The 12,500-nt window shown below is 40.5% G+C and overlaps 1 protein-coding gene across 4 annotated transcripts in view; it reads left to right on the top strand.

Annotated features, from left to right (window-relative positions):
• The window catches only part of CDH18 (cadherin 18), a 3,071,238-nt gene that overhangs the window by 1,972,209 nt on the left and 1,086,529 nt on the right, over nucleotides 1-12,500 (top strand). The window lies entirely within an intron of this gene.

The following is a 12,500-nucleotide window of genomic DNA, read 5'->3' as shown; positions in this document are numbered from 1 at the left end:
GCTTTTGCCCCCCCCCCAATAAATGTTGGCATTTTACAGATTTCTTGTGCTTCAAAGTTGAGTGTCAAGTGCATTTTACAAAGAGCTGAGAGCTTGAAGAGAAGTTTAGTGCTGCTTATGCTGTGTCCGCTTGTGTTGTTAATTGCACAATGGGCAGTGTACTTGCTTTGATGCAGAAGACTGTGGGTTCTACTGCCACAGTATATAGATGCATTACTGATACTGTACTGTGTTGTACTTTTAAAAGGGATGGATGCTGCAGTCCTAAGAATGTCCTCTTTCACAGAGATACCTAGTAATAATGAACCTGTTATCAGTTTGCCATCCATTCCCTATTGCAATATTACTAGCTTATCATTTTTTATGTAGCATAGGCAATTTATTCCTCAAGAGCAACAAGCATTTTATTTGTAGATGAAATATAAAGCTGTGTGCTGGTAGAAACCTCTTCATTAGGTGCAGATCTCTTTAATTTGAAATTATTTAGATAACTTTAATTCTGCAGAGACTGTGTATATTTACTGATACTGGTGAATTGTAGAAGTTTGAGTAGACTTTTATGATGGAAATGTTCTGAATTGGGCAGTTTTGTCATTATTTGTGCATGCATGTTGTTTCATTGTTTACTGGAAAAATGTTCAAAACAATAAATTTAAAACACCGTCTAACAACTGTACTGCATTATACAAGGAATATAATTTAATACAATCAGGAAGGTGTATCAAATAACACATGAATGTTTCCTGTGCAAGGGGCCTATGATTTGAAAACAGACCAAAGTTAATCTTTATCTGCCACTGGCCAAATTTATTTTCTTTGAATGTGGGTTTCAATGCTGTTTCAATTAATGTGAGTTCCAAGGGCAGAGAAGTTTTAATGCTAAGTCTATTTTCATTGTGAGACTGCATTGCTTTGTTTAGCAGATATCTATTAATGTTTGTGCTGTAAAATATAAAATAAAACTTTTAAATAAAATCCAGATCATCGTTGAAGTAAAACAGTATGCACATTACAGTGTTTATGGTAAATGGGGCAAAATAGCCAAGTAATAGGACATTGGAATAGCTGCAGAGGGGAGGCCCCATTCGATCATGATTTTGTGAGGGGGGAGGGCGGTAAACTCAGACAGCCCTGGCTGAACTATACCTCTTAACTGTCCAGATTTTTGCAGAATGAATAGATTTTTGATTCTTATTTTTGGTTTGTTCCTCATAAAATTTGTGTTTTTCTGGCAAATCATTTAGGAATGAAGTCACTAAATAATGACAGACATTGAGTTTCAGACTTCATACTCTTCAGAAAAATCCATGCTAAAGCAAGACCTGTATTTCTGTCAATTGTCTAAGTTTATACAAGAGCAATGTTTAGTACTGTTTGCATGTTCCCAAAAAATACAATAAAGCAGAGAACTCCACGTAGAGCCAGTCAAAACTTTTATTCAATAAAACCAATGATAAAATCTTCCATAAGCGCTTTCAGGCTACCTGTCCTTCATCACATAACAAAAAACATCATTCAATCCCACTGAAAATGGAAAATATGGAAGAAAATGTGGAGAGTTTACAATTAATAAATAATTGTAATGATCAGCGTTATATATTATTTTTAATTTCAGAAATGCATGTAGATTCTCTTATTTTGTCAGCTGATCAAGTTAACAGTACTAATAAAAATGTGCCCCTTCTTTGATAGATCCCCAGCTGTATTGTGTGGCTATTTTATATTTTTACATCACATTTTGGTCCGTTTTTCATAAAATTGTGGTTTTCTGGCAAATTAGTGGAAAATCATTATTAAAGGTTGAAGTTAGAAAATAATAACAGACATTTGAGTTTCAGATTGCATACCCTTCAGAAAATGCATACTAATGCAAGACCTACTATTCCATTATCTTTCTAAGTTTATAAGAACAATATCTAAAAATTGTCCTTATTATTGGGCCTTTGTCCCACTTTTGTTTATGGCTTTGTCCAGATTTCTTGATCTTAGGCTGAGAGGTATGACAAATGTGTCAGGGCCATCACTGTCAGCAAGAGACATTTCAAATTGTGACATACTTTTTGCACCCCACTCCCCCCACGTAGTGACTCTGGGTGTGTCCAAGCAAGGCAAGGAGCAGTTATGTAGTATAAGTGTGCAGATTATCCCCCCATCCAAGATAGGCACAAGTACTACAGTGGCATTTCATCTGTCCTTGATTTTGCAGAATGTTCTGGTTTTCTGTCATATTTTTATACTGTTGATTTATGCACTTCTTTCGGCTTTTCTCAGTTACGGGTCACCACAGTGGAACTCCAGTCCGCTAATGATTGGCAGTCGATTTTTAGGGTGCCGAGGTGCCAGCTCGATGCCCAATCTTCAACGAAGGCATGCCCATTCACGCATGTCTTTCGAATGCCACTCGACTGTGGGGAGGACATGCAAACTCCACACGGAAGGCACTCCAGCTGAGAATTGAATGGGAGAACCTCTTACTGTGAGGTGACAATGCTACCGCTGCACCACTGCGGCTTGCATACTGTTGATTTATGCTTCTTCTTATTCAGAAAATGTATGTTGTTGCAGTGCCTATTGCTCTGTGTTTAAGTAGGAATGCTTTAATAACCATCAGGTAAGCTTGTCTGAGACTGTAAGATGCAAGTAAGATTTAATAAGCATACTGAATTACCAATATTGAAAGCCTTTTTGCTGTTGCCATACAGAGAATATATACATAACTACATAGCGTATAAGCCTTAGGTATTGAAATGCATATTACAGTATTTGTAATAAAGGACAGGATTACAGTATTTTCAGAAGCTCATTACATTTGTTAGATACTTGCGGTCATCTTTGCAGGCTTTACCCATAAACTAAACAGAATGAAAGTCTATCAAATGTGGTCCATAACCTGTGCAGTAATCCTTTAAGCAATTTACCATGAGCTTGTTTCTTATTTGTTGTTCATTTTTTACTTTGATCATGTTTTCCCCATGAAACAAGTAGATAGTTGTTGTCAGGCTCAGGCAGCAGGTCTTTTTTGGACTAGAAACATTTTTACAGGTGGGGATATCACAGAGATTGTTACTTTCAGCAAGTTACTTGGCACTTTTATAAAGCTGAATATAAATTATAATTAAAATTGCAGTGCAAGGAGAAGTGGTTTGAGTGCTGCTTGTTTTTTGTTTTTATACTTGATTTTGACTGGCATTCCAGTAATGTATTTAGAAAGTAATTTCTTTTTTTATGCCTCACAACCTTTTTGTTTCCATCTAGATATTAAGTAAGCTGCCATGTAGCCAGTGCATTGAAATATTTTTTTTCTTCTACACTTTATTTTGTCATGACTGGACTCTTATAATGATGGTTTGGCATCCAGGGCAGCATATTTAATTAAAGTCCCAGTTTTTGTGGTTTTGAGCATAGCTTCACCACTTTCTAGTTGGCCACACCCCGTCCCATTGGCCCCACCCATTCAGCTGTCTCGTGCAGCCCCCTTTGATTTGAAGGCAACTGCCGCCTCTGCCAATAAGCTTTACTCGTTTTGTCTGCAAAACAACAGAATGCATCATTTTAACCCATAAAATATTGCCATCTTTAAATTTCTTGACCAAAGCCAGTTTGTCCTTGTGAGGAGTACATCCCACCCGTGTAAAGTAGCTACCTTCTTTGAAAATGTCACTGAAGCTTTGAATGAGGACAAAATAGTTCACAGACAATAGCTTGATCTGGCCAATGCTTTTGTTACCATGCCACACTCAAACACTATAGACAAACAAATCAAAATAAATGACAATCCATATATAACTCAATTGGATAGCAAACCCATCTGTTAAGAACTGGAGGCACTCTCTGCACTAACTGACTTGTTAATACCTAGTACCACAGAGTTCTTTACTGGAGCTGCTCCTATTTGGTATCTTTTTCTCTTGAAAATAATTGTCAGGAGTCTCAGACTGACAAAGATTGCAGATTACTACAACTGTATAACTATTAAGAAACTCTTCTGAAGAAGGTCTAACACATACAAACACATCGTGCAAAGATAATGATCTAAAGTTAAATACAAAATGTATATTGTTGCATGTTTTGTAAAATGTGGGCTCTCTGGTGCCTACCACAAATAAAACCCTTCCTTCAAAACTGACAGAGTTATTAGGGACATAGACATTTTCACAATCAAATAGCTGTCCTTCAACAAAGATGTCTTTGTGGTCATTAGTAAATCCTTCTGCCTAAGAAAGGTAATAACAAAATGTACATCTTCGACATCCAAGGATACTGTTATCCCATTCTGATCTTCCCTTATTGGGACTTTAATTCAGTATTAATATCCCTTCATCATGTAGCTTGCCAAACACATGACCTAACCAAATAGTCCATAATGCTTCCTCATTAATAAAATCAGGGGCACGAGTCATACATACTTATGCAGAATCATCAGAGGCTTTGTCTCTATTGCTATGCCTTACATGGCCCTGTCCTGTGTGACTATCTACATCTTCATAAAACTACTTTCAGAGTATCCACTGAAATACAACACTCATCGGTCAAATAATGTAGCCCCTTATCCCTCTTTAGACACCACCTGAATAAGTGGATGGGAAATCACAGGTACTTCCATGGGCCACCCCCACAAACCCTTATAGAAAGGGACAACCTGCACTGGGTATTACTGTGTTTAGATTTCAAGTGATTCAGCCAGCTCAGATGCACTGTAGTAACTTACAAACATATTAACCTTCTGTAGGGACAGGTTTGTTACTCTATGCTTCTGAAATCTCTGGAATACCTTCCACTATTTGTAAAATAAGCCAATACCCTTACTTCCCTTAAGGCCAACACTGAGGACTGGATGGGTGAACATAAAATCATTCTGAAACTGTAGCATGTTTCCTGTGTAGATGCAGGAGGTGTCAGAAAGGGGTGGAAAATGGCAAAATAGTTATAGTCCATGGATCAATGCTCCATTGTAAAATCTATGAATGACCAAGGAAGAAGTCCTTCCTATGGAAGATTAGATCCATAACAGTTTCACTGTTTACCATAAACACTTGTGGAAACAGTGCTGCTTTTCTGTAGACTAATTACTCTAAGATGGTATTTTTGATATGCAGATGTAGCAAGGAGGTAATTGATTCTGCTCTGTTGATCATCATGCTATGGAGGTCTTCATTGCATTGGTCATTACTGTTTGTTTTTATGTGACACTATCTGCTTCTTTTATGTTTTATTCATGCCTGCATTCTTTTTGTCCTGTCTAGTATGACCAGACTTTATCCAGATTTTATTAAGACTTGTTCATACTAATTTCAAAAACATAATGTTCTTTTCCTGGTGTGAACATGTATCACTGCTTTAGGTGCGGAAGACCCAAGCTTAGGTTACATCTCTCTCTCTCTCTCCCTCTCTCTGCTCAACATAATACATCACTCAAAAGAGGGCTATTTTTCTCAAATAGTCCATGGATCAATGCTTTCAAATCAAGACTGGGCTAGCCAGTCTAGAGGAGAAGGTGAACACATATTCCACACCATATAGAACACATAACCCACCAGATCACTCACCACAATACCTCTCACATAGTAACACAAAAGACACACCCACTTTCACAGAGGTTCTCAATAAAAATCTGCCCAAACAGCAAAGACCTCCGAGGCAAAAATGCAGGAAATCATCCCACCCAAACACAACCCCTATGACACATAGCCCACACAAACAGTGTGCCACTCAACCTAAGCCCCTATGGCAAAGCAGTCTACCCAATATACTAATCACTGGTGACTCTATAGTAAGGCACACTGATGTCCCACTCACTAGGCTAAATAAGGAGAAGATTATGGTCAGCTGCCTGTCAGATGCCAGGATATGCCAAATAACGCATGCACTTGGGTCTCTCCCCAACAAGTACAAGTATGACTCTGTCATTGTCCATATTGGTGTGAACGACCTAAGATGTACCTCCCTGGACTACATGAAAAGATACATGGTGAAGCTCTCAGATCTTGTAGCCCAGGCAGGTATGACTCTAGCCCTGAGTATCATACTACCTTCACCTAGAATGATACCACAGTACAAGCAGAAAATGATTTCTGGTGTCATTCAAAGGGGATCCAGTATCTGTCTTCCTGGGAAGACAAGATCGACAGACCTCGATGCTTTGCCAGAGATGGCCTGCATCTGTCACCCCTGGGATTCCGGATACTGGCAAAGGCTCTTGCCACCGCTATAGTGCACTGCCCTGAAGACAAAATTAGAACCATAACAACTGCAAATAAATGCAACCTGAGGGTAATGCTTCTCAATGCTAAAAACCTAAATCTCAAAATGCACTCACTCGAGGCACTCCTAAAACTGGAGAACATCAACCTCTGTGCAGTAACAGAGACCTGGTTCAAGGCTCCAGAGAGCACCCCAGTGCTACCAGTCTACACAGTATATCACACCATCTGACCCCCAAACATTGACCGAAGCCTCAAAGGAGGTGTGGACCGAAGCCCCAAAGGAGGTGGTTTATCTTCATAAAGGACACGCACACCTCCAGTCTGATTGCCCAACATAATGCATCAGAGATATTTCAGGTACAACTAAAACTGGATAAAATGGCAGTCCAAGTTGTAGCCTGCTATACATCCCCCACTATGTCCCAAGACTCTCACTCCACTTTCCTGAACACTCTGGAAAGCATTAGGGTTCAACCTAATACCTTTATACTGGGAGACTTTAACTACCCCTCCATTAGCTGGGAAAATCACTCCTGCACCAACTCATTTTCCTAATGATTTCTGAAATTCATTAACTCCAACACCCTGGACCAACTCATTCTCAGCCCCACCAGAGGCAGACACATTCTTGATCTAGTCATCACAAACATGGAGGACTGCTGCTCTACACCAGTGATCAACTCCTCCCTGGTCAGATCTGACCATAAGTTAATCACAGTCGGTATCCACATTCCACCTGCACCCCCATGAAGGAAACCACAGTCAAAAACTTTTCCAAAGGCAATTTTGCACTTCTAAAGAAAGATATGTCAAACTTTACGTCACCCATGCAAACAGGGAAAGAATGCATGGCCATGGAGTCACACACCAAGACGCTGCATGAGCATTTATACAAGTGCATGGATCAGGCCATCCCTAACAGAGTCAGTATCATGACCTTCAAAAAAAGTAAGCCAATCTGGTGGTTTCCTGCCATTAACAAACTCTACAACAGAAGAAAAAAAAAACTGTTGCAGAAAAGGGCTAAGTTCCAAGACTGAAAAAATTCCCTTGTAAGTCAAAGCAAAAAACTGAGATAACTTATTAAAGCCTCAAAAGCTAGTTATGAAAACAAAATGCAACATATGCTAAAGATAACCACAAGGCATTCTTTAGTTATGTCAAGAACCTGCATAACAATACACACGGGTGCTCTGAGCGACAGCGCAATGGCACCACTTATACTGAACCAACAGATATTGCCAATATCTTGTCAGACAGGTTTAGTGCAAACTTTACCCACCCTCACCTCCAAAATGGCCCATCCCAATACCCATGGGATGCCAACTAATCTCTAATATCACAGCTGTCAGGTTGAAGCCGCACTATCCAAAGCCAAAAATACAGCCACCATGGGACCTGATAATATAACTGGCTGTGTACTACATGAATTACAAAAGGAACTGGCACCTCACCTGAGTTACCTGTTCAACCACAGCCTCACTTGAGGCTTTGTCCCCACAGAATGGTGCACCGATATAGTCATTCCTCTCCACAAAGGGGGAGTGAGTACTGACCCAGGAAACTACTGCTTCATCAGCCTGACAAGCCTGATCTCTAAGGCCATGGAGTGCATCATTATGAACCTCATAAGTAAGGATATAGGTAACCTTCAATCCCTGGATCCCTCCCAGTTTGGGTTTATGAAGGGCAGATCATGTCTGCTCAAGCTGATAGACTTCTACGAATCTGTCACCAGAGTGGTCGATGAAGGCAAGGTAGTCCATACAGCCTACCTTGATCTGGCTAAAGCCTTCAACACTATCCCCCACTCAGGGATCATTGACAAACTAACCAGCCTAGGCATCAACCCCTACATCATAAGATGGGTAGCCATCTGGCTAATGGACAGAACCCACATGGTGAAAGTAGCAGACTCCAAATCCGACTATCAGGCAGTAACAAGTGGAATCCCCAAGGATCAGTCCTGGGTCCTCTCCTGTTTGGTATATACTTCTCTGAAGTTCAGGCCAAAACCAAAGGACTCTGGTTGACGAAGTTTGCAGTTGACTGCAAACTGGGAGCCATTACTGACTCTCTAGCTGATGTTGACACCCTACAAAAAGAGCTCACTGACACCAATGACTGGTACTGGAACCACGGTCTTAAGCTCAATGCCAGAAAGTGCATCGTCATCTCCTTCGGGAAAAACTCGGTGCCCAGAATCTACCACATTGATGGTAGCTCTTTCAACTCTCAAGGTGTGATAAGAGATCTAGGGACACAAGTAGATAGCAACCTCCACTTCTACAACCATGTGGCCACTGTAGTTAGAAAGTCCTTCTATGTGGCACACCTCATTACAAAGGGTTTCTCAACCAGGAAGAAGGCAGTCATAATCCCTCTCTACTCATCCATCATTAGACCGATTATAGAGCACAATGCCCCATTTGGCATGTACCTCATGAGACACCTGCAATAATTGGAGAGGCCATAGAAATTCCACACAAAGAGGATCGTAGGACTCAAACACTTGCCCTACACAGACAGACTAAAAAAACTACAGCTATACTCCATCTCATATCACCTACTGAGAGGCAATCTCTGCTTGGCATACAAAGCCATGTCAGTCTAGTGTTACTAGACATGCTTCATCTGAAAAAGACTCAGTCATTCTGCACCACATGGTCCAAGGACCTTAACCTCATCACCACGATAAATAGAACCTGCTGGAGGGATAGGTTCCTAACTCAGAGACTACCAATACTCTGGAATAAACTCCCCAGTCATGTCAAGCAGAGCACCTCACTGGCCCTATTCAAGAAAAATCTTGATGAGTGGATGGGTAACAGGAAATTCACCCCAGGGATCATTTCAACAGCCTTGCTCGATAGGGGTACAAGGAACTAATGCCCAGCAACAGGACAACTGGGTATGTTCTTGGGCTAGGCTTGTGTTGTCTCCAGGGCCATTACCCTAGTACTTACCTATGAACCTAAGAAATATGAAAAATATAATTTAAGGAGATTGCCAAAAACATATTTTAGTACTCATCTTTCTGGATTGCAGTGATAGAGCTTCTAGTTGTCTCTCAAAGTCTTTTACCATCAGTTATTTTCTGACCTCACTCACTCAGGCAGTTATGTTTTTGTTTAACTAACATCAGTGGCAGTATTCTGGCCCACACCTGTAGCACTTGAATATACCACTGAAAAGTAAACTATTTTAATAATATAAAAGCTAAACATAGTTCACTGTAACAAGATCACAGTGAGCTGCCAAGTATTTAAACATTACCTGAGGTTTCTATGATGCTTCACAATACCAAGATAAGGGGACAGAATCATAATATAGATTAATTTATGTCCCACTGAAGGTCACTGTAAATACAGACAGAAGATTAAATTCCATAGCCCTCATCCTGAAATTTAGTAGCTGTACTCAAAGACAGAACAGTCCATCTGACAATTATAACTTTATGACTGCTTTCTTAAATTGTCTCCGTCACTTTCACTCACATTCAGAATTTACATATAGTCTTCTTCATTTTAACTTAATATAGGCTCATCCTCTGAATTAAGTCTGTCTTTCCTTTTGATTTGGTATCTCACTTTGAGAGGCTAACTGTAGCATAATGCATGGTATTTGTGTCTCAGTGCACATGTACACCATAGTTACAAAGCATGCATGCTGACTTAAATCAACACAGAGAAATCAATAAGGAGGCAAGTTTCTGTCTTATTTTTATATGGGTCTATATTATATCAGCAAATGGAAATACATCATTGGCCCATTTTTAGTGAAATCTGCAAATGATCTTTACATTGAAATTTTTCCCACGGTTACCAGTGGGCCATGTTCAGGAATTTGCCTTTCCCCCACTGTAGTGCAATCTTGGAATTGGTATATTTAGTTAGTGTGTGTGTGTGTGGGGGGGGGCACAATCCCCCACATTGGGAGGTGTAATGGGTGTAGCCCCACACCAAGGTGGATTTTAAATTTTTATTTTTTATGCGATCGTTATGCTGGCCCACTGGTTACTTAACATGGAAACATTTTCGATGCAATGATCATTCTGGGAGTTTTGCTTTCACAGAAAATAGCTTGATGAAGAGATATTTGATTTATTTACTTATTGCTGGTATAATATAGACCTCTTTATCCAGACACAGCATTTGCAAAAGATGCTGAGGCTGTTTAATAATGTCACTGAACAATTGCAATCCACAGTGGAAGGATTGCACATAGTTCATAAGCTTACCCATGCTACTGACAGTGGGCTTAGCTCTAGTTTGTTTATTCAAGATGCTGGACAGTGAGCAATCAATGGATAAAGTATAAATTATCCAGTCTCTGCCTAACAGAAGTAGTATGCTATATGCTGGGTTAAGATTTACTTTTATGATTTACAGACTCGTAATATCCAGCAAAATCCAAAGTGTGAGTGATTTCAATTATTGAATGTTTGTGTGTGAACGTGTGTTTGTGTGGACGTGTGTGTGTGTGTGTGTGTGTGTGTGTGTGTGTGTGTGTGTGTGTGTGTGTGTGTGTGTGTGTGGCTGCCTGTATGGCTGTACACAATATTATATTATTTTCTGCATTTTATTTCACAAAAGACAATCCCCGGGATTCATGAAGCTCGGTGCAAGGACAGCGTAGAGATGGCGCAGCAGCACCACACGCATATTAATGAAGGTGCGCTGCCGTAACGGCCACGTGCATAGGAAATGTGTACAAGTGCAGGGGGCATGTCCAAGTGTTGCACTTAGGCGTGATCATGTCAGTTACATACGCGCAACCTAAAATGCTGACTAGTACAGCCTGCCTCCAATTGTAATCACTCCTGTCAGTGCCCGTGGATACTGAAATGTATGCAAAGCATACAAGACAACTTGCGAACACCACAAAAAGAAGTAAACACAAAGGCACGTAGCTGAATATTGAGTCCCCGTCCCTTGAACTAAGATATTTAAAACCCCATGCCCATATTCCACTGTAGTGTCGCTTGTTATATCAAGTGGAAGCGAAACGCATCTTGTTAGCGTGCCACTTATTGCCAAGCCTTGCCCAATGGTATGGGTCACCACCTTTCCCACATTGTGAGGGACAGTGCCCCTCTAGGCAGGTGTGTCCATACCAAATTCATAATAAATGTGAAATGTCCTGTGATAGTAGGACATAATTATGTCCCATATGTTATTAAATAGCCTCATACAGCACGTATGTCCGTATATAAAATACCTATATATTACAAGAAACAGAATAAGCAAGTAAACGAAACAGAATAAGCAACTACACTGCTACAACAATAAAAGCTTATATGTAGGCATGAAACTAAAGTACTATCCTGTATAATGACCATGGGTATGTGCTGGACTGTAAACTTAGATGTGTGCCACGAAAATGTCCCATCTAGGTCATATGAAAAGGTGGCAACCCTATCAATGGTCAGAGCATTCGCCCAATATTTAACCATTCATGGTCCAAGATGCCCTTGCCAGGACGGCCCATAGATGAATGGGTATTACCCGGGGTCTACCTACCATGTCATGAAAGATAAGTATTTGCGAGTACCTATGTGGGTGACGTATAGCATGTGGTTGATCTGAAATGTTAGTGTAGACCTCACAACCATATTGGTCCTAGAGATATGTAGTGTACGCAATATGTTCTGTTGACTGTGCCATGGGCCATCAACTAGAGAAGAGATGAATGTTGATTGTAGAATATGGGGGTGGGGGGTGATTGGTAATGTAATATATCGCTAGTAGGAGACTGGGTTGGATGCACAATAGGTAAACTGGAGGTCTACGAGGGAACGGTGTGTGAATCAGGAAGATAACCAAAGAACAAATATACACATCCTCAATACAATCCCACAAACATGTGAACATTAAAATGTGCAATACACATGTACAGAAACGTTACCGGCACATACCCACATAATGGTCTGGCCTGAACTGAGCCATCCAACCCCAACACACCTGGATACATAATTGAATACCTATCATCCCCTTCAAAGCACACCCCCCCCCTTCCTGAACATCCACCAAAACCAGCCATACTTGGGCTGCTAGATAGGTGCGGCCATATCTGCACATAGTGACCACTACCCATATCTAGTAGGCAGTCTCACCCAATAGGCATTCTCAGGATTGCAAACTATGTATCCCTTGCATGTATAACCCTACCGTACAGCCGTAAAGCAAAGATGGTCATTGTTCCCCATAATTTTTGGATATCCCTCATGGGATATGTATCTGTTCTAAACATTAGACTTGGTGTCACGACACGATGTCCACTCCTGTATACATCTGG

Source organism: Protopterus annectens, chromosome 3.part0, assembly GCF_019279795.1.
Source record: "Protopterus annectens isolate FY-2018-M chromosome 3.part0, PAN1.0, whole genome shotgun sequence".
NCBI lineage: Eukaryota > Metazoa > Chordata > Ceratodontiformes > Protopteridae > Protopterus > Protopterus annectens.
This window is presented reverse-complemented; position numbering and strand designations above follow the sequence as displayed.